We start from the raw sequence: 26093 nt of genomic DNA, 5'->3' as shown, positions 1-26093 counted from the left end.
AACTATACCAACTTATGGCCAAGCCATTGGGAAAGTGTGGGAAAAAATGCACACATGCATGTTTTCACACGTGCGATGAAAATCCATTCACATAGACATACACACATGCATGTGTGCACGAAAGAGAGAGAGAGAGAGAGAGAGAGAGAGAGAGAGAGAGAGAGAGATGAAAAGAAAACATTGAATTAAGGGAACAATGTAGCAATTATTGTGTTTGTGCAAAAAGATTTGGATTATGACTTTGTTTTATTGAGCATATGACAAACTTTGACAACCTTGTTAGAAATGAGAGGGGGAGGATATAGTAGGTCTTATGAGAGAATTTTCTCATCATTTTCCAATGGCTTGTTAAAAATGCTCACAAAATATATGGACCTTGAATGAGATCATAAAGGATCATTATTAGTAGTTTTCTCTCACATGCAAGAAAAGAGATCATAGAGGATCATTATTACTAGATTTTTGTCACATGCAAGAAAAGCACTTGCTATTAATGGACTTTTGTTTTAAAAAAGACCATAAAAAGCAATGATAAAAGTCAACAAGGTTTTGGAAATTCTTGTAGCTATGAAATATAACCTTGTTGTATCAAAGTTCCAATATGGAGAAAGTGTATTTTCCATAGATTTTACACAAGTATGGACAGTACATTTACATCAATATCCATTAATATATGTAGAAGATTTTACACCTATGTGACCTTTGAGTTTTACTATATTTAAGAATATTGATTCATGGCCTACTTCAAACATGTGGAGATCACAATGAAGTTCCACATCTTACTTTTTACTAAATAGGGTTTGTGGCAAAGCTGTCAGTTTCTATTAGGCATTGCAATGATGTGGGAATAGGTGGAGGATTACTAGCATACTCCCTTCAAGGATTTGGACTACTTTTCCCATTGAAGGTCACGAATCTTTGTTGTCTTGGATGCACCAAATAGCACAATAGGCCACTCGTTGGAGTTCCTCCACTTTAGCATTTCCTACGAGGTCATTTCATTGTCAATTTAAAGGCTAAGTAAAAGAATGCCCCAAGGTACTGTGACTGTGATGCACCATAAATGAACATTACAAAAAAAGTAATACTCAACCATAAACTATCAGCAGATAGTTCAAACATTAGATAAGGAGGGAATGAAGAAAAGCACCCACAATTACAAATGCAAAAATGAAAAGAAATGCACCCACAATTACAAATGCAAAAATGAAAAGAAATGCAAAAATGAAAAGAAATGCATGGTTAAACCATTGACAATTTCAACATTTAGATCTTACATTTTACTCAAAATATTATTTCTTTAATTGCTTGTGTTGTCCTTTAAAGCTCTAAAATAATACTATTTTAATGACACGAGTGCTTTTGAGTGTGTTGCCCTAATACTCTTTTCTAGGGCTAGGTTATTTGTGGAACATTCTTGCTTTGCCCAAGGTTCTATTCTCAGCATTAGCACACTCTACACACATCTTTCTTTCTTTTCTTATCCTATCATAACTATAATAAAGAAACTTACATAACTATAATAAAGAAACTTACAAATGCCTGCCTTGCATCAAAGTAAAGCATAAACACTCTTTTATAGAAGTTAGATACACTTGCTTGATTTCGATTTTGAAATGTCATTTTCTCGCTTTTGTTTTAAAACATCATGTTTACCTTGTGCCCTCAAAATTGTCAAACTTTCACAAGATGAAACTACACACCTATTGGAATGAAGCAAGCCCCACCTTAGAGATAAGCTCTCTCCCTTCCTCCCTTTCTCTCTCTCTCTCTCTCTCTCTCTCTCTCTCTCTCTCTCTCTCTCGGGTGGGGGCTTGCATATAGTGCATGTGCACAGAAAGAGAGAGAGAGAGAGAGAGAGAGAGAGAGAGAGAGAGAGAGAGAGAGAGGACTCAAGCAAGTCAACCATTATGATCGAGATTGTACACTCAACTGCAAGGAAGAACATGAGATCTCAATTCTCTCTCTGTCTCTCTCTCTCTCTCTCTCACACACACACACACACACACATGCGCATGCATGCACTCCCCCCCCACACACACACACATGCGAGCATACACATATTGCTCTATTACTAGAATGAGCATATCCATGCAAAGGAATAAGCATGAATCACAAAGTACCTTGTAGACGAGGATCGAGAAGCAAAGTCAAATCGACATGGGGTTAGTGGCTAAGTTGGGCAGCCCAGACATGGAAGAAGCCTATATGTGGAGCATCTTGATCATTGTGGATGTTGCGTCGACCACTGACAAGCTCAAACATGGTCATCCCAAAACTATACACGTCGGCTTTGGCAGTGATGGGCATTCCTGCAATCCACTCGGGGGCAAGGTAGCCATATGTCCCTCGAAGGGTAGTGAGCACATGGCTGAACTCGCAGCCTATGAGCTTGGTGAGGCCAAAGTGGGCGACCTTGACATTGTAGGAGGCATCAAGAAGAATATTCTCGGGCTTGATGTCGAAGTGGATGATGCATTGTCGACATGACTCATGCAAGTAGGCGATGCCATGCGCAGCCCCAAGTGCTATGTTTGCCAAGTCAAGGCGGCGGCGCGATCATTATCGTGAAAGAGGAGCCCATCCAATCCAAGGAGCCATTGTCAGCCATTTCATACACAAGCAAGCGGTGCTTGCCCTCGTGTCTAAAAGGCACGGTGCATTTAAGAGGGGGTTCAAGTGGGATCGATGGCTGAGGAGGCCCGATTTTGGGCGGGGTCGATCCGGGCCGTCGGATCCCCGAAAGTAAACTAGGGTCCGAAAGTAAACTAGGGCTGCCGCACACATATATTAATAAAGGCCGAACACACTAGCTAGCAGAAATTATAGCCTAATGGTAAGACTACGGCCTCTCTAGCGGCATGTCGTGGGTTCAAATCCATTTTTTTGCAATTTGAGACTTAGGCAAAAAAATTATAAGTCCAAACTCGGGAACTGGAGTAAACTAGGCATTTTGGCAAGCCCCCGACAAAAAAACTCGGCCTGTGAAGTAAACTAGGGATCCTAGTTTACTTCGCAGGCCGAGTTTTTTTTTGTAGGGATCCCTAGTTTACTTCACAGGCCGAGTTTTTTTTCGGTCCTAGTTTGCTTTCAGGGATCCGACGGCCCGGATCGGCCCCGCCCAAAATCGGGCCTCCTCAGCCGTCGATCCCACTTGAACCCCCTCTTAAATGCACCGTGTGATTTAGAGACGAGGGATGCTTGCCCTCGGAGCAAAAACCCAAGAGCCTGACTAAATTCACATGTTGGATTGTGCCAATGGTTCTCACCTCTGCCCTAAATTGTTTCTCACCTTCATCCAGCCTGTGCAGCTTCTTCACCGCCACCGCCACACTTGCGGCGCCGCTGGAACTGCCGCCCTCTCCGCCCCCCACCACCCCTCTATAAACTGTGCCAAACCCACCACTGCCAAGCTTCTCCCTGAAGCTCTTTGTGGCTGCTTGCAGCTTCGCATAAGAGAAAGCCTCGGGGGTGATCGCCAGAAAGACCGCCAAACTAACCATGCCTAAAATGGCCAGGGTGCCGACATCTATGCCAACAATCAATCCAACAGGTTGCATTGTGGTAGGTCCGCCACCTGGATAAGCAGGACCGGTTTTCTTCTCACTTGCAGGTTGCTCAGACACCAGATCTTTTGCTGAAACTCGAAGGTAGTAGGTGCCCAAAGCTGAGGGAGACACAGTGCCATCATACAAAGACTGATTAAAGAGAGAGCAGTTACCTGATCCCTCTCCATTGAAGTAGAAACCATTGCAGGAGCAATTAGCAAGGCACAGATCCCTGCATTTCCCTTCATCCGCCATCGCCATCGAGGCCGTAAAGCTCCCATCAAAGCTGGTTTGATTAATGGAGATAAACCCATCATTGCTACCTCTGGTTGAGGTGCAATTAAGAGGTGATTCCCTCTCACAACCCTGCTTCCCCCACTCTTGTTGATCTACAGGCTGAAATCCAGTTGATGGGCACTCGCAAATGGGCTGCACATTATTGTTGCATATGGAATTCTGCCCACATAGCCTAACCACATCACATGGATTATTGGGCTTAGACCAATAATAATCATTCCAAGTCTCCTGGCTGGCATAGAAGCTTGATTCCTTTGTTAAGCCATCATATGCCATGACAAAGCATGATATATTGTAATCTGCACCCTCATCAGGGTGTGTACAATGGCTCTATCCAATATTGGGATAGTGGGCCTTGGAATGGAAACACTTTCTCCAATGCCAGCTAACATTATCTTTAATTTCACCTTTTAACAGCTCTGGCTTTACATGGTATGTTTACACACAAAGTTACTGTCAGTGCCCATAAGGAAGGAATACATACCTAGTGAAGGGTCATTTGGTGTAAGCCAAGATTGAACCTTTTTGCCACGGCCAAGGCTCATAGTGGGCAGCCATGTATCCCCAGGATGATCAAAACTTTGCCAAATTGTACTAGAATTTGAGGTTTTTAATGCTAAATTGCCTGTATCCATTAGATTTAAGGCAGATACATTGAGCCCACTTCCTCCAATTGCCCATACTGTCTTGCCTTTGTCTGTGAGGGTTACTTGGCCATCAGAAGTTAAACAGCATGTTGCGGCTTGAGTCACAGCTTGCTCTCTGTCGGCAACCCACACTGATGTTATGGTCTTTATACTTGCATACCATATGCAACCAAGTAAACAAGACAAACCTATTGACCAAAAAGCAGCACATAAACCTCGAGAAGGAATACTTAGCAAATGAAAGAAAAAAATGGTCACATAGTGCTTAATGGTGGGTAGTATATAAATTAGAGCAGTTGTTCTGGAGATTGAAGGCCAGCCTAGAAGTAGCCTAAGAAGCACTTGCTATTGATGTAGAATCTACAACAGCTATTGTGCCCCTAATTCAGAATGTGAGATTCAAACCAAAAAGGTTAGAACTGAAATATACAGATTCTCTTCACCAACATGGAGCAACAGATGCTAGGCACTCAGGATATCTTTAATCAAGAAAGAGAGCATTGGGAAAGTAGGAAGGAAGTGGCTGCTAAGGAGGTACTAAATTTGGAATGCACTTTGGAAAGAACCAAAGAAGAAAGGCCTTGCAATATCTCAAATATTGGCTTGTTGGACAATTACTTTCTTTAGTCAGCATCAGTGGCACCCAAACATTTACACATCAATTAAAATGCTGATAAGTTGCTTCAATGTGTTACTAAAATCACCTTTTAGTTAAATTTTAGGACTTGACATGGGAAAATATGCAGACCTTAAAGTCATATCTGCCACATCATGCTGTGCCCACTCTAGTCTTTGGTTTATTCTTTGGTGATTACAGGTTGCATGATGTCAGAGATTATTTGCTCTTGCCTATGCATCCATTTGTCCTCAATTTCAAAGCTTGGGCCAAGAACATTATGCTAACATAGGTATGGAATGAGAGTGATCGACCATTAGTATTGTTAGCTTCTCCTGAATTATACAATTATCGAAGCTGCTCAACATGGATTGAAGACAGTGTTTGGTGGTTAGAAGTATATGGTGTACAGAAAGTGAGTAATGTCTACCAGTGCTTGCTAGGAAGATATAACCCTTTTTACTATCCCTTGGGGTTTGTCAAGATACTCTACAACATACACAACTACATTGGCAAGTATCTACCAATCATTTTCCCTAAAACTGAATGTTGAATATACATGGTAAAGTGTAAATATAAGGAAGGGTAGGGTCCAGGCATTGCTACTGGTCTAGGATTATGAGGGCTCTATCAATATCAATCCCGTTGAGAGGATCACGATAGTGGTAAGGGGGATGCATCTTCTGCCTATGCTATTTACTGCTTCTCTTCAACAAGAGATGGGGGTTTTGGGATCTCACCTTCTTCCAAGACTTATTATTGGAGAGAGGGGTGATAGGCTTGTGAGGTTGAGTCCTTGGTGAGTCCATTGAGGACATCCCTAAGAGAGAGGTCAGTGGTGGTGGGGGTGGCTTGGGAGATGAGAGGGGTGATAGCGGTGCTGGGGATGCAGGTGGGAAAATCCAGAGAGGAGTGGCTGGTGGTGAGGTGAAGGCGAGGAGAGCAGGAGCTGATGTAGACGGTTGGTCCAAGGGAAGGGGTGTCAAGGCATGTTTTTTCTCCTTACCTTTGGCCAAATTTCTTGAAGCATGTGCAGCTAAAGAGGGGGCGGATGTTGCAGGGCCTTGGGAAGCTTTGCCAAGGCCACCTTCCTATTGGGGGGCCTTCTTTGGACATGTATTTATTAACAGATTCTTTGTTAGGGCCACAGGTCCTCTTGGGGGCCTTCTTTGGACATGTCTTTTTTACCAGATGCATCATCATCATTGTAGCCATATTTGGTAGTGATGTGTGTGAACACACTAGGACCAACTGGGCCACTTTTTCTCTCGACGGGTGTGCAGATACATAAGAACGCATCTAACGGGCTTCACTTTTGGGACATCAATCTCTACATCTTACGAGTAAAATTTCTACTCACTATACTCTGCATTTCTTTCATACATCTTGCAGGTCTCATTGTTAGTGACCTTATTTGTAGCCACCTTGGTTGCATCAAAGAGAACTCAACACTTTGTAGCTTGTGTGATTACTTGCTTGGGTATTAATAAAAATGGCAGATAGTGATGTATTTTGGATGTTATCCCCGCTGAGGATAAGCTTGATGGGACTAACTACACGTTATGGTCCTATATGATGCGGCATGTATTGGTAGCCAAAGGGTTGTGGAATGTTGTGGTCGGCACTAAGAAACATCCTGGTTCTTTTGATGAAAATGATGTAGAAGGCACATTTGTAGACATGGACTCAATTTCACATGGTGCATTACCATAGCATAGCATACCTCCTACGACGCAAGAACAAATAAAGTGAGATGAAAGAGATGCGCAAGCACATGCGTTGCTTGCTTTGTTAGTTAAGAGGAGTATCATTCTTCACATTCGATCATGCAAGATTGCTAAACATGCTTGGGATGCACTTGCGTCATTGTACCAGGTACGTAATGTCGCACGTGTTACCTATATATGCAAGCAAATAGAGTTAGAGAATATGGATGAGGGAGATTAAATGGACAGTTTCCTTAACAAAATCAAGGATTGTAAGGAGTAATTGGCTAGTGTTGATGAAATATATTCTGAGAATTCATTGGTACCTACTATCTTGAATGTGTTGCTGGACTCGTATTATTAAGGTTTTGCTTCTACCATCAAACTCATGATGATGAAAGGCAATCCAAATGCCTTGAAGTTTGAGGAGTTGGTTTCTATGCTCTTGCAAGAAGAGTAATCTAGGCAAAGTAGATTTGTCATGTGTACAGCAGATTTGGCTTTTGCTGCTAGTCAACAAAGAGGCAAAGGTAAATCCTTTCCGTAGTGTAGTTACAAGCCGAAATCAGAGTCATCAGGTAAGCCTACCAGACAAGGAAGGCGACAAGCCAAAGAAAAAGAGAAAATGCAACTATTGCAGGAAACCTCATCACTACATTAATAAGTGTAGGAAATGACTGAAGAAGGAGGAAAAGAAAGACTGAGGTATGGCTATACTACTGATGCATCAACATCCAATGTAGAAAACAAAGAATCTACAAACTATGCACATGATGATTGGGCTTTCATTGTGTGCAATGTAGTTATGACCCTTCGAATAAGGATGTTTGCATGGTTGTTACAAATATACATGTCTAGTATTTTGACAGTGGTGCTAGTAAGCACATTACTTCTCATCATAGTTTGTTCTCATCACTTGAATATGCTCCACAAGGAAACACTATAACATGTGCAAACAACTCCTTGTATCTTATAGAAGGAGTTGGTAAAATTGTTTTCACATCTGCAAATGGTGGAACAATCACACTTTAAAATGTATTATATGTACCAGGAATCAAGAAGAACTTATTATCTGTCTTCTCTGTTATTACTAAGGCTGGCTTAGTGGTTCAGTTTGAAGATGATAGATGTATTATTCATGATCGTAGTGAGACAACAAAAAAATTATTGCTTCTAGTACTTTGTCTCATGGCCTTTACAAGCTAGATGCATATGAAAGACAAAGACATGCTGTATGTATAGTTTCTACCCATAAAGGCAATGGGTGATGCTAAGTTGTGGCATGCACACTTTGGTTACTTGAACTTTGGCAGTTTGCTGCGTTTGCATAAGGGGAAATGGTGGCATGCTCCAAGAGGAGTGTTGTAGTCTATCATTAAGGGCACTTGGGGCATTTTTTTGAGTTTCTAGTTGGGCATACATTAAGAGGAGTGCTTGCTGGGCCGCATCCACTTGCTACTTTTATCACGCCATGGAATTGCTCATTTGTGCCCAGAAATATTGTGGATCATAGAAGAGAAGGCAATAATAAAATTTGGAAGGCAACCTTGAGAGTTCAGTATGGCCTAGGAGAAGCTTTCAGCAGAGGTGAGATTCCATCCTGGATCCACCTATGGGTTTGAGTACTATTCTTCTTGTGTACCCTCAAAGTGAATTGTGCACTTTGGAACTTCCTAGTAATACTACCTCAGTGATGGGGATAGATCTGTGGGAGGGGCCACTTAAGTGTGCTAGCACATGAAGGTCTTGGTTGGCACTTGTGCTTGCTCCTAGCTGTGTGGGGGTATCCATCAACTTTTTTTTCGAAAAATCAACAAAGGCCTCATTGGGGTAGTGGTCTCTTGATATAACCTTTGCTTATTAGGGTTAGGAGAGTCACCTGCTTGCGGAGGAAGCTAAAGAGGTTTGCTACTAAGAAGGCATGGTCGATTGGTGGCACTTTGGTAGCTGTAGGGTCTAGGGAGCTCTTCCCATCCACCACGGCATAGTTGAGAACCTTTGTGATGATCATGGCTACTCTAAACTTGCCAACCAGGTTTGTGTAGATGCTATGGATTTCATTGTGAAAATGGTTGGCCCAGTCCACTTTGGTAGCTGTAGGGTCTAGGGAGCTCTTCCCATCTGGTGGCATAAATGAGAACCTTTGTGATGATCATGGTTACTCTAAACTTGCCAACCAGAGTTCATTGTGAAAATGGTTGGCCCAGTCTAGTGGAAGACCTTGCTTGAGGTGGGTAAGGAGGGAGAGGTTACATGTGCTACTGTCGTCCCATCGGAGATTGGTCAGCATGGTGAGGACTTAGGCTACTCTTTTGTTGTACCATTAGGGATAAGTATTCCTCAATATACCCAACAAAAAGAGCACACACAGTGCAAGAAGTAACACTCTCCAAAGAAGCTCATTATAGAGATGCCTTCACCATAAAACGAAGTTTCAGTTCTTTTCCATTTGGACAAGGAACACGAAACACGAGGAAGGATAAAGAGCTAGTGTTTGGGACTACCTCAAGATAAAGAGATACATGAGAGCATCCTTATAACATGTCCTTGGCCCACAATAATAGCTTGCAAAATGAGCGTGCAAGCCTCAAAGCAAGGCCAACAGAGGTCAAGTGTCATTAGAAAATGAAATAAGAATACCAAGACCTCGGAAAGCGTATGTAACCGAAATACAAAACTTGAAGAGAAAACACCAGAATGGGTTCTAACTGCCCCCCCAAGCGTGTGCCAAAAGCATACCCGCTTGTGTATTTTTATAATACTTTATTCCATCAAAAATAGGTTACATGGCTATTTTAGCCCAAGCTTTCTTTTTACAAAAATAGCTCAAACACTAGAGCTTGTTCACACACTAAGTGTAAATAATTACAACTCTTCTAGCATATGTGCTAGGAATATAACAACGCCATGCACAAATATGCATATATAGATCAGGGCGAGTGATGTCCTCCCATTTTACTCCATCTTTATTGATGGAGCCCTAGATGATGTCTCTACTTACCTTGTGCTTTGCTCAACTTTTAGTAAGGCTATGTAGCTCGAGGTAAGTGCAAGGCTTCATGAACCACATCTACTACAAGGGCCAAGATCAATTTGGCACCTGTAGGATTGTTAACCACTCTAGTTAACATTACTTTTGAAGCGTGGCTATGCTCATTGTAATGTATCTTTTTTAACCGCGCAAAGTGCTTAATGATAAAAGAGACATGGGATGACTGAGCTTATAACTTGTGTAATGTATGTCATAGGAAAGAGTTGTACATAGAGCTAGGAAGACTAGTTTTGGGTCCCTAATTGTAAATGGGCGGCCGGCCATTGTAAACTGAGAGCTCTCGTATATAAGACATCTTATAAAATATGAAAAGGAACAATCCCATTAGTCTCATTTGAGTTTTGCCTCTCTCTCTCTCTCTCTCTTATGAGCTTGTGGATGTATGATTGCTAGTTGTTTGCTTGCATGGTTGATTGTTTGTTGTTGTGTGTGCTTGTAGGGATGGTGATGATATAGCTTCTCCTCTCCTCTCTCCTCTCTTTGCTTTGTACCAAGGTCCCTCTTGCATGTGGCATGGAGTGAAGGTTGAGGTTTCCATAGCTCCCTCCTTCTTTCTCTCTACCTAGCTCTGAAATCTCTACTTGGGTGACACAAGTAGAGGTGGAGTGAGCCCCTAGCAGCTTCACATCGAGGAGTTAACCCTCATTAGGGCTGGCTAAGTGCACCTCTCCGAACTCGACCCTTGCATGTTGTATCTCTTATTCTCTCCCTCTCTCTTGTGTGTGCAAGGTAGTATGTTAGGATTAACATCTTTGGCGCTACTGCTGGGGATTGCATTTAGCTTAGGGTCCTCCACTTAGTTTATTTGCTGTGCAAATCCATTGGTTGTTTGGTTGTCTTTGAGCTTGTTTTTGCTTGTTTTATGGTGATTCCATGGAGCTATGGAGGGTAACCGGAGCATTGGAGAATTGAGGTCTTCATTGAGTGCGGGAGAAGCAAGTAAGTGTTCAATATTTACCCTTGACATTCATGCAAATCTCTGAATTTTTGTTCTTCTTTCATTAAGTTTACACCATAGCTTAATTAGTAAATTAATCTTAATTAGTTAGATTTCTTTAAGCATTGTAGGCATCAATAGATAGCTTAAGACTACTAGCTCTAGCTCTCTATCAAATAAAAAAAATTCTAAAAATTATTGGGAAGATACTTGAAATTGCAAGAATCTGAGGGGGAAACAAGGCAAAAATCCCATTCTCTAGACTTTTCTAAGAAGCAAACGGACATTCCTTTCATAGGCCATGGTCATGGCAAATGTGCCACGCTCGTTCCTTTTTCTCTGGCCAAATCTAGGGAAATCTCCAGCCTTGAATGTGGTAGTTTGCATTAAAAATAGAATAATTACGTTAAGTGGGCATAAAGTGCATTTAATTGCATTGAACCAAGTGGGTACTGCTGCAGTGTCAGGGAAGAGTAGGTGGGAGTCAGACTTGCAGCCTTAAATTTTATGAAAAATGACAATGCCACGGTCGTTCCATTTGTGCCACGACCGTTCCTTCCCAAAGGGTATGCTTATTCTTCCAAAGTATTTATCTCATTTGCCACGTCAGTGTCAATTTTGCTATGCCATGTCATTCTCTTTTGTCCCTGCTCTAGAAAGTGTATGGCCGTTCCACTTGTGCCATGCCTGGACTAGTTATTCTGCCTAATATGTACGCCCGTGTGGCAAACTTGCCACGCCTGTACCTTCTTTGCCCAAAAGTGCATGCCTGTTCCTTCTTGAAGCCACGCCCGTGTCTTTTAGAATGCGTATGCCCATGCCATCTGCTCCCTGAGAAGCGTACACCCATTCCCTTCTAAAGCATGCGCCCGTACCATCCCAAAGCATATGGCTATACCATTCAAAACAAAAACACAGATTGTTGCTCAGTAGTTCCACACTTCCATGCACCTATGTTTGGGTAAATTGGTGTGAAACAACCCTCTTTTTGACGACTTAAACTCTCTCAAAGCTCCCTCACTTACCCATTGGTCAATACTTCGTGGAGCCAAATGGTGCTCGTCTTTAACATCACCAATGAGAGCAAAGACCATCCCAGTATGGGACGAGAAACTCTTGACCTCGAGACAGGAGAATTTGAAGCTCGGTGTATAGACAGACCACCTGTCCAAGAGCAAGATCCTACCTCTCCCACGCATCCATAGAGAAGCCTTGCTTCGAGGCTCCGCAACTTTATCCTGGGAAAAACACAATCGGAAGAGGTGTGGAACATCCACAAGAAAGTGAGCCCACGTCATCTCTAGATCCTAGAGCGGAAATAGAGTAGGAGCAAAAGCCATTAGGCCCAAACCCAACCACCAGTTTGGAGAGCCATGCCTATCTCAGGAGTGGCTGATTCATATTGGGCCCAAAGACCCATACAAAACCTAGGGCTAGGTCCATATTCCCAAGGATCAAAAACATAATACCAGAGAGAAAGGGTCTACCCGGGCCCATCACATCAGCCCAGTCCGCCGGTATATCAACAATACCCACCACAAGCAGCATACCCAGGTTACCACATGGGACCACAAGGGGCATAACCTAACCCACCCATAAGACAAGGGGACCTCCGATGGTTTATTATCCGCATAGCCCCACTCCTCCTCCAATCATTCCTTAACCTAACCTAATAAATGTTAAGATTAGCCATGGAAATAGGGAGGGGGTGGCTGAGGGCATCACGCCCCCAAATCCAGTGCAACCTGCACCAGGACCCATATTAGAGCGGAACAAACCCATAAAAATCTCAAAGCTAATCACTAAATTTGATGGGACGGGAGACCCCATCCCACATTTGGAGATGTTCAACCAAATTTGTGAAGCCTTTGGCCACGTCTCACCCTAGACAGTAAAGCATGCCAATGGTTTAGGTCCTTAAAGACGAGGACAAGGCCACCTTTGAAGCCTTGAAAGAGGCCTTCAAGGTAGGATATTCTCGCTAAGGTACTAGATGGAGCCTGGTGGAACATCTACATAACATCAGATAGAGGGATGGTGAAACCATCCGAGACTATATCAACAGAGTCAGATATCTCCACTCCCACTATAGTGCCAGAGACAAGTTCTTTGATGAAAGACTAACAGAGAGATTTCTAGAAGGTTTGGATGACATACTCTTACACAATTCATTGTATGCCTTGGCCCATCCCTCCTTCGAGCAATGTTGTAGGAGTGCTATGGACTTTGAGGACAACTTCAAGAAGGGAACACGTTCCCGAGAACTCCATGAGAGGGTACATCAAAAGCCTCATTCAAGACCACCAGCATAAAATCTAACAGAAAGAGCAAAGAGTCCACATTTTGACAAAGGTTGAGCAGTTAGTCATTGCATTAATGCAGGAGATGACCCAACATTGGAGAACTGGCCAAGGCCGGGATCGGGTCAGCCAACCCCATCTCTATCCAAAGAGGGATCTTGTATGGTGCGCGATTTGTCCAGCTAGCTATACCAGCATGGAGTGTCCACATTTACGACCCCATCCCACCCTCTATTACATATATTGCCAAAGATGGGGCAACCACGAAGTCACGAACTACTATCAGTAAAGGGCTGCTCAAGCCCGGACTCTATCTCAAGCCTTGCCTGCAAACCAAAGGCAACCACTGGCCTTGCTAGCACCTCCTCTCCATAATGCACGTCAACTAGGCTAAGAAGTGGCCCAAAGAGGAATTCTTAGGGCACCTGAAATTCCCTTACCACCCTTGGTTCTCCAACCTCAACCCCCATTGCCGAATCACACCAGTTCATTTGGTTAACCCTGATGGAAATCTTTGAAGAAGCGGATGAGGGGGAAATTCTAGAAGGTCCTAACTACCAGAACCTTGAGCCAACCAGTCCACCCTCTTAAATTCTAAGCCACTATGTGATGGAGGGTGACCAAATGTATCTAGTGCACTTAAGCCACCCCAATGCTGCCATAGGGCCGAGACATGAATACAATGGCAAAACGACCACTTATGCAATGCTATCATTGTGCAGAACCTCAATGAGTGGCTGAGTGTCCTATCAAGAAAGGGATGGCAAGTACCACTGTAGGTGCTCCTGCATCAACCCCTTTATGCGTTGGGTGTGGAATTGACTATATGCATAAATATTGTCGCTGAGACCTGGAACAACAGGGAAGGCTTATGAAGCTAATCCTAGCACCAACATTAACCTGCTGAGTGTAAGAGACGGCTTCATCCACACGGTCCCTCTCAACGTCGTAACCAGATTAGAAAACAGATAGAGGGCCGTAGCTCATATTGTAGTAGAGGCATCAACCTCACGAGACCAAGGATAAGAAAAGGTCTTATCCTCAAAGAATGTACTTGAATAAGCATGAGCAACTAGATACTCAAGAAAGAAAACCACGAAGATCGGCAAGGGAGACAACCAGGTAGTTATCAAAAGTGGTTTTAAAGATAGCACGACAACACATGCATCAACCTCTTCGTCTCAGGAGGAGAGGAAGATCTGCTAAACTCAACCGCCTAAGCTTGGGAACCGATTGACGCTAACTAGCTCCCAAAAAAGCTTGCTGAATATCCTAACCCCATAGAGGAGAAATAAAGACTCTTTTGGCAGCCCAAGAAATGGTCAGGGACTACCAAGCATAAATAGAAGATGAGCCTCCTACTGCCTACCTTGAGCCATGTCCATCGATCTCCAACATGAGACCTGCTGAATAAGCTAAGGTATATTCTAGAGAGTCCCTAGACCAGTGACCCCCCATAGAGGCCAACATAAGGAGCAACACCCACTCCAGCAGTAGCTACCCCCACTAGGGCAACCGAGTAGTCAAATATCTCAGAAATCTAGGGGATGACCATCTTAAAAAAACGGACATAAAAATCCCTATCCACATCCCGTATACTAATAAGAGCTTAAGATTAAGCCAAAGCGATCTTCATCATGGAACAACCTCCGCTCCTAGAGATATTAAGATATAGGCCTTGGAGCCTTAGTGAACAAGGGTGTAGAAGGTGTGTGGGTGTGAATGGTCCTAAGGGAGCCACCTAACCCTAGGCCACTAGTAAGCCTATTTAAAGGCACATGCCAAAGGAATTTGTATGGTGCATAAGCCAAGTTGTATGTGTAAGCAACTCAATAAGCAAGATTTTTTCTTATATACATGTGAGATTCTCTCCTTGTTTTTTGTGTGGTTATGAGCCTTTATCTCCTTCTCCTCCACTTGACCTTGAGCATGCTCTTAGCAATGTAAATCTTCTAACATGGTATCAGAGCCTCATGAGGGTCTCTAGGTTGCTGGTTTTTTGCTTCCTTGCTCAACGTTAAGTGTAGGTGTTGCACTACTACTGTCACCTCAGCTGAGAGGTCCGTAAATCAGCAGATCTGAACTGAGTGTGGGCGGAGTTGCAACCCCAGCACTAACAACATTAGCCATTGAGTTTAGGCATTAATTAAGCCATTAGGTGAGCCAACCGCTTTCTCCGATAAAATCGGATCTGAACGCCAAACTAAAGAAGGTGCGCAATTGAAGCCAAGCGGTGGAGAACTTCTTGGTCGCATGCTTTGCATGAACCTTTGAGCTTCTTCCTATACGAGCTTGAAGTGTAAGCGATGACCTGCAACATTAAAGGCCTGAGCCGTTGGTTGAGGTGGTGAATGTTCTACTCAAAGATCATTATCAACAGCCCTCGACATCAGCACGTACCAAGATAGTGTCTATTGACACTAAGGAGAAGCCTTCTAATCAGATTTGTTGGAAGTCCGGTACACACATCAAGGTTTGCCACACTATCTACTCCTTGGCATGTATAAGAGGTATGGCAATGCAATAAGTCATAGCTCTTAGCTTGTAAGCCATGAATAACTAAGTTTTTGATCAGACGTAATCTTATCTACAAGTTCTTTTACTGTGTTGTGGCTTTTGACACTCTTGTGTGAGTGCTTTTAAACAAGCTTCATCAACATCTTCAAGTGCACAAGGCTTCTCAAAGTGTGCTTATAAGCACTAATAGTGTTGCTTAACACTAATAGTAGTCATAACCATCAAAGGAGGAGGTCTTTAACACTAAGGAGGCTCTTCTTCATCAGTATTGGAAGCTAGGCACACACCATAAGTGCAACATTATAAGTCTTCATCATCAACCTGCTTCTATGCTTACCTTGGCAAGCTTCCAAGGAGAAATGGTGCAACCATAAGCCATTGTCTTCATCCCATAAGCCAAAGAGGTTGAAGTTTTTTGGTTTTTCATCACATCATCAAACTCAGTTCCTTAAGTGGTCTAAAGTTGGGCACATGTACACTAGGTGCTCATCTTTAATGTTTTTGTGTATCACCCTTGAGGCTCTTGTTTGTAAGAAGCATAGGCATGTCATAAGCCATATGCTCTCATTTCTCAAGCCCAAGGCATGTTATTCTGCTGCAAGCATAGCATTTTCATCTTCTAAGATGAGTTTAAAGGTTGAGCATAGCATCTCTAAGTGCTCTACCTTGTTGTTTGTCATGTTTTTGATAAGCATCTCTTGGCATTGTCTTTGTAAGAGGCAAAGGCAACATTATGAGCCATGCCCTCACCTTCTTGAGCCAAGAACGATGTACCTTATTGGTTTGATCATTTACCTTAGCCACCACTTACTCTTTTTCATTAAGCTTGTACTTTCAAACCCTAATGGGTATCATGTAACCAACATGCACAAAAGCTCTTGTTGTAATTATGGAGTAGACACTGCCCTTGACTAATCTATAAGGCAAGTGGTAAGACCCTTTACTACTATAAGGAATGCCCTCATTGCCCATGGAGGAGGTATGGTATGGAGAGAAGCATCAAGCATGTTGAAGGAACATCTATGTGCAAACCACTTAAGCAAGAGTGGTAGCCTTGTTTTGATCATTGTGTGAGAATGGTCAAGGTGGAAAGCATGTGGAAACAATGGCATGTATGTCCCAAGCATGTCAACTACAAGAGGTCAAGCAAGCACAAAGAGTGGGATACACCATCATTAAGGTGTACATCTTCATCGACATCAAATAAAGACTTAGATGGCATCATTGTATTAGCCTCTAAGGCTCTAGGAACATAGTTGTAAGTCCTAGATAACCACACCACCATGAACATTCTTGTAAGCCTAATGTTATAAAGACACATTTTTTTTTCATATGTCTAATACCACCCATTCCAAGCACATTTTTTCATGGCTGGTATTGAGGGGGGGCATTAAGATATAGGCCTTGGAGCCTTAGTGACCAAGGGTGTAGAAGGTGTGTGGGTGTGAATGGTCCTAAGGGAGCCACCTAACCCTAGGCCACTAGCAAGCCTATTTAAAAGCACATGCCAAAGGCATTTGTATGGTGCATAAGCTAAGTTGTATGTGTAAGCAACTCAATAAGCAAGATTTTTTCTTGTATACGTGTGAGATTCTCTCCTTGTTTTTTGTGTGGTTATGAGCCTTTATCTCCTTCTCCTCCACTCGACCTTGAGCATGCTCTTAGCAATGTAAATCTTCTAACAAGAGACATTGCTGGTCTCTCTTCCTTCCTTTCTTCTCAGATCCAAATCCCTATTGGCACCTTGCTTCAAGGTAGCCCAAGCTTATGGAAAGATCTGAAGGATTGGATGGAGGGACACCTAGGGGCAGGCATGCAAGAATCCATGGAGCTAGACATCTCTAATGAGAGTCCGAGGAAGGCGAACTTTTTATACCCCACAAAATCATTGGCACCCGCACAGTTTGAGTAAATAAGCTTGGACAATAATTTGAAGGCGACGAATCGAATGCAGCATTGCCAATAACCTTCGATGGTCTTCAGGTCACAGCAATTCTAGATGGGGGAGCAGGAGTGAGAATCATTACAAAACAATGCTAGGAAAAAAGGGGAGCACCCGCCATGGATGACACCACATTGCTAACCAAACTCACTGACGGAGGCACAACCAGACCCATTGGTCTACTGAAGGATTTGAAAATAAAGATCCACCAACACACCTTTGTGGTGATGAACTTTGGACGTCAGCCCGTTTCTTATGACTGCATCCTTGGGCAACCATTCATGAGGGAATAATGCCTCAATTTATAGGTTGTACATCCACAAGATGCCAAGCATCTAATCCCACTGATTTCTCCTTGATTTGTGCCACCTCCCTTACATTTGGGGGGGGCACCTTTTCCTAGAATCTTTCCACACCCCTATAGTCACTTATGCTACCCTTGATTCTCTCATCAGCAGATACCTCTCACCTTTTCATTGCTACCCACTTAATTACCGACTCCCTTTTACAATCTCTTGCTAAGGGCTTGTTCCTGCACACACCCATTCACTTGTATATTTCAACATAAGGGATCATTATCCCTTACCCTTCACCAAACATATGTAAGAATGAGTAGCGGGAAAGGAAGCTTACAACTTCCTTGATGGATTCTCCGGCTATAACTTGGTGTTGATCGACCCCAAGGATCAGCACAAAATAGCCTTCGCCACCAACTGGGGCACTTACACATATCGTGTCATGCCCTTAGGGTTGATACATGCCCGTGGCACCTTCCAATATCTAATGTGCACGACCTATAAGGAATATCTTCGAAAATTCCTTGAGGTCTTTATGGATGACCTTTGTGTCAACTCCTCATCATGAAAGGCCCACCTTGACTGTTTGCGTAAGGTGTTAGAAAGATGCAGGTTGTGTCTCATATCATTAAACCCACTCAAATGTCAATTTTGGGTTAGGCATGGAGTAATCCTGGGACACATTGTCTCGAGATAGGGAATCTCCACGGATGATAGCAAAGTGTGGCTCATCCTTGAGCTACCCACCCACCAACTTTAAGGGATTCCAACCTTTCATGGAACATGTTGGCTACTATCGACGACGATTCATTTTTATGTATGCTGATATAGCTCGACCTCTTTATGGACTCTTGATTGTTTTCAAGTGGATGGAGGAATGCCAACATGCTTATACGACCCTCAAGAAAGCCTTGGCTAGTGTTCCTATTCTTAGGTCCCCTAACTGGGACATTATCTTTCATGTCCACATCGATGCCTCCGCTTTTGCTGTTGGATGTGTAACATGTGTGAGACATAAATGACCGCGTCCAGCTGGTCATAGTGTGTGGACATTAGCTAGGGTTAGCAATGTGTGGACACAACACATGTAGTGTGTTGTAGATTATAGATTATGGCTTTATGCATTGTGTGAGAAGGGAGATGGCTTCCCTCTATGGTTAGGGTTTGCTCTTGTGTGTGTGTCTCCTCTCCCTCTACCTATTTTTCATCATGGTATCAGAGCCTGGTGCTCTCTATTAGGGTTTATGTGTGAGTGAGAGAAGAGGGAGAAGAAGCTGTGAAGAAAAGCTGTGAAGCTTGCCATTGGAGCTGTGAAGCTTGGAGCACACTGATTTTCATCAAATCTGAGAGCTTGGCCTACCAGGTAAGGACTACTAAACATCCTTGAGTGGATTGCAGGTGCAAAAACACAAACAACACCAAATTTGAGTTGCCCAAAGCAAAGAAAAATTCAGTTTTGCAAGCTCTCCAGTGAAGCTTGAGTGTGGTGAATGTATGAGGCAAATGGTTGCAAATCTGACAAAGAATCATGTATCTGGCAAATTGGAATGTATTGGCAACTCATGTGCAATCCCTACATTGAATTTGGAGCAAAATTGATGCATATTGGTGAGTGGAAGTTCACTGGTTTGAAGTCCTCACAAAAACAGAGAAGAGATGTCCATTGTGGATGAAATTAAAGCCGGTTTTCTATAAAAATCACCTCATTGATGGATTGGGTACATGCCTAAGAGTGTTGGGAACTCACCTATACCTTCAATAGCCACTACAAACCTCCCAATTCTCCTCAGGAGCAGGCGGCGTAGCTTGTAGGGAAGAAACAGAGCAGATTTTTCATATTTTGAAAAGTGGAGGTCAAATGCTAGTTTGGTGATTGATTAAATTCAGAATTTGCTTAGCAATTTTGTGGTACACACACTTGAGAAGGTTTCTATGTGATTTGTTGGAACAATTATGCATTATGGAGCTCATTATATGAGCTGATTAAATAGGATGTCTACAGTGATTAGTGAAATAGAGGGTCATTAATTAGCTAATTACTCTCAACTTTTATAATTAGCTAATTACTCTCTCAACTTTTATAATTAGTCTAATTACTTTTACATGGATTTAGTAGACATCATTGCTAAGCTAATGAATGCGTGGTCTCTCAATTTGGACAAGAATCAAAGGAATTAGAGCACTTTTACTACTAGTTTTACTGGTTTTTCTCAAAACAGAGAAGGGAATTTGATATTTTTGGTATGTACGCACCTTGGTTGGTGTTGCGCACTTGATTCTGGAGGCACTAAAAGACCAATGTAGAGCCTTGTAGTCACAATAAAGCTCTACAATGGGTTTTGGTGCCAATAATGGCCATGAAGGGCCTCTACATTGGCTTAAAATGCCAATGTAAAGCTTGCAAAATCAAGTGCGCTAAGCGCACTTGATTCTGAAGGCTCTACAGTGGCAATGTGGAGCTTTAAAATGTGTTAGCTGAGGAGCAAGGGATGGTTTTGTGGAGCCACTACATTGGCTTCAAATGCCAATGTAAAGCCTCCAGAATCAAGTGCACTGAGCGCACTTGATTTTAGAAGCTCTACATTGACCATGTGAAGCTTTAAAATGTGTCAGCAGAGGAGCAAGGGATAGCTTTGTGAAGCCACTACATTGGCTTCAAATGCCAATGTAAAGCCTATAGAATCAAGTGCGATGAGCACACTTGATTTTGGAGGCTCTACATTGACCATGTGGAGCAGAGGAGCAGGGGATGGCTTTGTGGAGCCACTACATTGGCTTCAAGTTCCAATGTGAAGCCTGCTCTACATTGACCATGTGGAGCTGCAAAGTGTGTCAGCAAAGGAGCAGGGGATGGTTTGCGTGTGGCAAAAACGTAACCCTAAAGGCACATAGAAACGTAACCCTAAAGGTACATAAAAACGCAACAATATAGGCATCCACCTTGACAAAAATACAACCCTAAACACTGCAAAAAACACACAACTAGAAACTTAAAAAACCACAACTAGAAATGCTAAATCTTACTCTTTTGGGGATGGTGTGTGTCGTCTTTTACGTGGGATGATCATACATGAGCCCTTTAGACCACTTCATCTTCTTTGCACTTGCAGAAACTAGCGATTTCTTAAATAAGAAAACTGGTAGTGTAGTTCCTTAAATAAGAAAACTGCTGGTCTAGAAAGTGACCTTTACTTTCTAGAGTCGTGTAGGATTAATTCACTTTAAAAAGTAGAACCATACAAAAACCTTAATTCACTTTAAAGACTAAAAAAAATTATATCAATAAAACTATATGAGAAATATGTTGCCACACATTAGAAACAAAAATCATTGCATTATATACATAGTAGAGCCATACAAAAACCATTGCAAGCCTTACATAAAAAACCACACAACTGGAAATTTTGGAGGCTAAGTAAACACCCTAATCCTAAGGCTATCTACTCCTTGCCATCATTGTTGTCACCGTGGTCATCGTCCCCGTTGTCACTCTTGCCATCCTCATCCTCATCAGTCTTCTCATCATCCCCATCATTGCCATCCCGCATGTCGTTCTCGGGGTTGCCTTCCGCCTTGTCATCTCCCTCCATGTTTGGCATCTCCTCCTCTTCCTCCCCCTCCTCTTCCTCCTTAGTGTCGTGTCAGGGAGATTATGCCAATCTACCCTTGACATCTCATTGGTGGAATCGCTATCCGCGATTCCATCGTGGCAACTCTCTTCAGCTTGACTCATATAATTAGAAAAATTCTCACTATTTTCAGAATCGCTGTTTTCATTTTTAGAATCACTATAATTTTCTTCAAAAGTGGTATATACTAATATAAGCAAAACATATAACCTGACTAGAAAATTTGCCATTCTAAAAGTAATAAGGAAAGGTTAAGAAAGCATTCAAGAGAAAGTAAAAGGGGAGCTTGAGAGCAAGTGTAGTGAACTATGAGAGCAAGTGCAGTGGACTAAACTGAGAGTAGTGAGAAATGATAAGAAATCTTGAGAGTATTAGGGAAAGAAGAACACATGCTTACAAGGAGGGACTAGATAGGTTTTCTATATTTTATTTGTGAAGTGATTGGTTTAGTGTTATCAATTGGCTCTACATTGTAGTCTTTCAGTGTAATGAAACTACAAAGTCCTTTCAAAGTCATCTTGTCATTTCAATAGACTTTCATTCAAAAATAGTGATTCCAAAGGTTAAGTCTAAGAAATGCAAGAATTCCTTACTTATTAATGGTATGCTAGAAAGTGCATACTGTCATCACATAAAAACGGGTACGAGTATGGCAAATATTTTGCTCCATATAGATAGAAATTTTTAGAGAATTCAAATTTTAAACTTAGGAGAAGACATTCAACTAGTTAGACAAATTAAACAAATGCAATAAAACCTTTGAATATGGAATTTACATTTGGTTTGAATGTTTAGTGGTAATGTTTAACTAGAGGTCGGTCACATGTGTTTTTGTAGGGATTCCAAGTCAACTAATATTTTCTTGCACAATGTTGGAGGCCATCTATTGACAATTCCCTTTTCACATGGAAAATCATTACTATCAGCTCAGCTAGTGCAAGAAAAGATAGGTACACAGCATGTAGTTTTAATTGAAGGTCTACTGAAGAATAGTGATGGGTTTCAGAGCATAGGTGCAATTCCCTTGCACTATGGGATTAGTGGGGATGGGTATTATATTTTGGATAGTACTTTGTCATCATTTTATGTTGCAAAAGTAGAAAAATTGGAAGCTATCCTCTCAACACCAATAACCACCGAGGAGATATTCCATCTGGCTCTCTAGCAGCAAAACCTCACCTATGTGAGTCACTTTTTACCTTTTTAATGTATGTAAAATAGAGATCTTTTGGCATTTAGATTTAAATTGTTGACTTTCAAGTGTTGACTTTTTGTTTCCAGTGACTTGGACGATGATACAAAGTTAGAGGACATGGTAAATTTGGTGCATAAAGATAATATAATTGAAATTGAGCCTACATTTGAAAATGTTGTCTCTGCCTTCCAAATTGTTTGTACATTGCCACCCAATGACATCTTGCACAAAATTATAAATGATTACACATACAAGGGTAAAGTAAAGGAGCTTCCTAAGGTGTACAGTGAAAATTGTATTTATGAGCTTATAGATGGGAAGGGCATGGAAGGTATGGAGCACAAGTATGAGGGAAACCCATGGACAAAACCCTAGACATAGACAAGAAATATTAAATCCTTTATTTTGAGGAAGAGTTTTGGTGGGGGATACCTTCCAGTGCATGAATGAGAGATGCACTTATAAATTGTGAAAAAATGCACCTAATAAGCTCCATTGGAATGCCCAATTATTAAAAGCCCCAAAAGACGGGTGTTTGGCAATGGGGAGTTATGGAAACCTAGAGTGTTTTTTTTGTAAGCATGTTTTCCAATGTGCTTACAAACATGTCCAGTGTCTACCTATTATTTTATGGCTAAAGAGCCCTCCCACAATCAATTGTGCTTACAAACATGTCCAGTGTCCAGTGTCTACCTATTATTTTATGGCTAAAGAGCCCTCCCACAATCAATTGTTTCTTCACCCCATGAAAAACATACACACATAGTTCCTACAGGCATGTGTCGAGCATCTATGTGAAACATTAAAGCTTTGGTGGCTCGTGTAGTTCAAATGGACCATAATGCACATCCACGAAAGGTGCAAATGATTCTTGCCAGGGAGCTAGTGTTAAAGGCTTTCACTGATGAAGATAAGTCCCCTGGAGAGTTTATGTCTGAGAGGGAATTGCAAGAGATGTCTCAAGAGCTAATATCTCTAATAAACAACAAAAAGTAAGTTCTTTTCAATTCAAAGTAAGTTCTTTTCTAGATGGTAGGTGATATCTGTATGCAATTTCCTAACCAAACTTGCTTATGCAAGGTGAAGCAGATGGTAATGCAAAGTCGAAAGACAAGTTGACCACTAGGTGATGGATTTGAGGCTATCCTAGAGCTCAAGAGAAAATGTCACTTTTAGTTCTTCCATGGGTCAAGGTTTCCCTTGCAAGCAAACAAAAGTGACGAGAGGTGCTATGTGTTCAAGATGTCAACAACTGGCCCTGGCTCTCTGGGGTTGATATTATCCATAGAATGGATGCTGCGTGGGTGATGGAGACCTCCGACATTCATGGGTTTGTTTTGATCATGTCCACTGAGTAGAGAATGATTGGCATACTATGGGTGCACATGTGTATGATCACATGTATGTTTTAATTTTTATGCTCTTTTTGTTGAAATTTGAGCATAATGATGAGCTATGGTGGATCAAACACTAGAATCAACATCATTAACAAAGTGATTAGCAAATGATTAAGACATAATTAGTGAATAATTAGCAAATAGATTAATGTTACAGGCATGGATACTCAAAAACCAGCAAATTCTCATTAGGACTATGCCTCAATTTATAGAGTTTACATCAAGCATCAAATCCCATTGATTTCTCCATGATTCACTCCCAGAATATCTCCACCTCTTGCTTGATTCTCTCCACCTCTTCTCTTTTCCCTGAATATCTCCCAGAATAACTCCACACTCCTAAATTCTCTCATGCTACCCTTTATTCTCTCCCAGTAGATTCTTCTCACCTTTTCACAGGTTCTTTCACAATTACATCTCCTCTTTTACAGCCTCTATCCAAGAGCTTGTTCCCACACACACCCTATTCACTTGTATTTTCAACACCTCCCCTCAAGTGAATACTCCTAGTACACCTAGACCCTATACCAAGTTTGCCTCCCCTTACTTGGTAGTCCGTGACCAGTGTCTACTCCTCCCCTAAACTCCATAGTCCTTGACACTCTCTCTCTCTATGTGTCCAAGGCTACTATAAGTGCCCATGACCTTGACTAAAGTGCTCACACATACATCTACCACGTGGCCTACATCATCGGTGGCTCAGAGGTGGTTTTACTTTATTGGGGCAGGTTACATTGGGTTGTGGGGTCTCTCTCTCTCTCTCTCTCTCTCTCTGAGATTTTCACATGGCTCCTCACTCTTTGGAGCCTCACATCTTCTCTTGTCTTCAGTCTTCTTCTCGTGGCAGCTTCTCTCCACGCGTCCGTCTCTTCTTTCAGTCTTCTCGGGGCAGCTTCTCTTCTCGTGGTAGCTTCTCTTCTCGTGTCCATGTCTTCCTTCAGCTTTTCTTCTTGGTGTGGATCCTCTTCTTGGGAAGAGATATTCTTCTTCTTTCATGGTTGGGGCCATGAGCTTGTCCGTCAGGTCTTTTTGCTCCATGTGAGTAACATGTTTCAATGTTTTGCTGAGAGTTCCTTTGGGCTTTTTATGTTTATTTTGTATCATTATGCAATGCAAACCCAAACTTATGCGGGAGGTCTTACCTCTTGCCTTATTCTGGACAAGGGCAGTGTCTGTTCCCATTTTTACACTGATGTAATGTGCCCAATACATAATGCGTATAGCATTCATTCTCATGCACATTCCAAATGCAACTCTGGCTGTGAATAATCCTGAATTTGAGTGAAATTTACAGGCATTAACTAAGGGTTAAATGCAAAATGATGATTATCACAATTTTATCAGCATAATTTTACCAGAAATTACATTAAATCGAGGGTAGCCAATTTGTACGGGATGGTTGGAGTATCAAACCAACTCCGAATTACAATCTGAAGTTATAGGGATCTGTATCAGATACCTAATGGTTAATTTGAACCCTCAATTGTACCAAAATACAGTGATTAGCACTGATTAATCACTGATTAGCAAATTAATGCTCTGTTTTGTGTGCAAAAAACAGAGTATGTGGGGAGTCCAGATCTGGTGCCTTCCACTTCAAATGAGCTCAAATGCTTTCAAAGGCATCAATAGCAATGATTCTAGTAGAGTATTAAGCCAAGAAACACAAGATTTGACCAAATATTGAAAGCTTAATCTCTGTTTTACCAAAGTCACCTGCAGATTTGATGAAGAGCTTGGATCTCACTGTAGACTTGATGAAACTCAATTCTGTCTTCACCAGCTTGTAGAGCATGCTTGATTACACCTTGGGCTAAGAGGAATTAGAAGGATTTGACTTGATGAAGGAGAAATCTCCAATCTGCTTCAGAAAAACGGTGCCCAGTAATTAGCGAAAATCGGCAGTTCTGCGCTGAATTGGCCCACATGCTTTGAGGTGTGTGTAGCCCTATGAGTCTACTATGAGTACCTAAAAGGGCTTAGCCTAATGTTATGTGTGCAAGGAGAATGGAAT

At 42.0% G+C, this 26093-nt stretch overlaps 1 pseudogene; it reads right to left on the bottom strand.

The window, feature by feature from the left end:
• Nucleotides 1-2166: 2166 nt before the first annotated feature.
• LOC147609250 (G-type lectin S-receptor-like serine/threonine-protein kinase At2g19130) lies at nucleotides 2167-21448 on the bottom strand (annotated as a pseudogene).
• Between the last annotated feature and the right edge of the window lie 4645 nt (nucleotides 21449-26093).

The sequence above is a fragment of the Cibotium barometz genome, chromosome 51 (genome assembly GCF_041138505.1).
Source record: "Cibotium barometz isolate CiBa-2024 chromosome 51, ASM4113850v1, whole genome shotgun sequence".
Taxonomy (NCBI): Eukaryota; Viridiplantae; Streptophyta; class Polypodiopsida; order Cyatheales; family Cibotiaceae; genus Cibotium; species Cibotium barometz.
The sequence above is the reverse complement of the archived record's forward strand: the minus strand, read 5'-3'. Positions and strand labels throughout refer to the sequence as shown.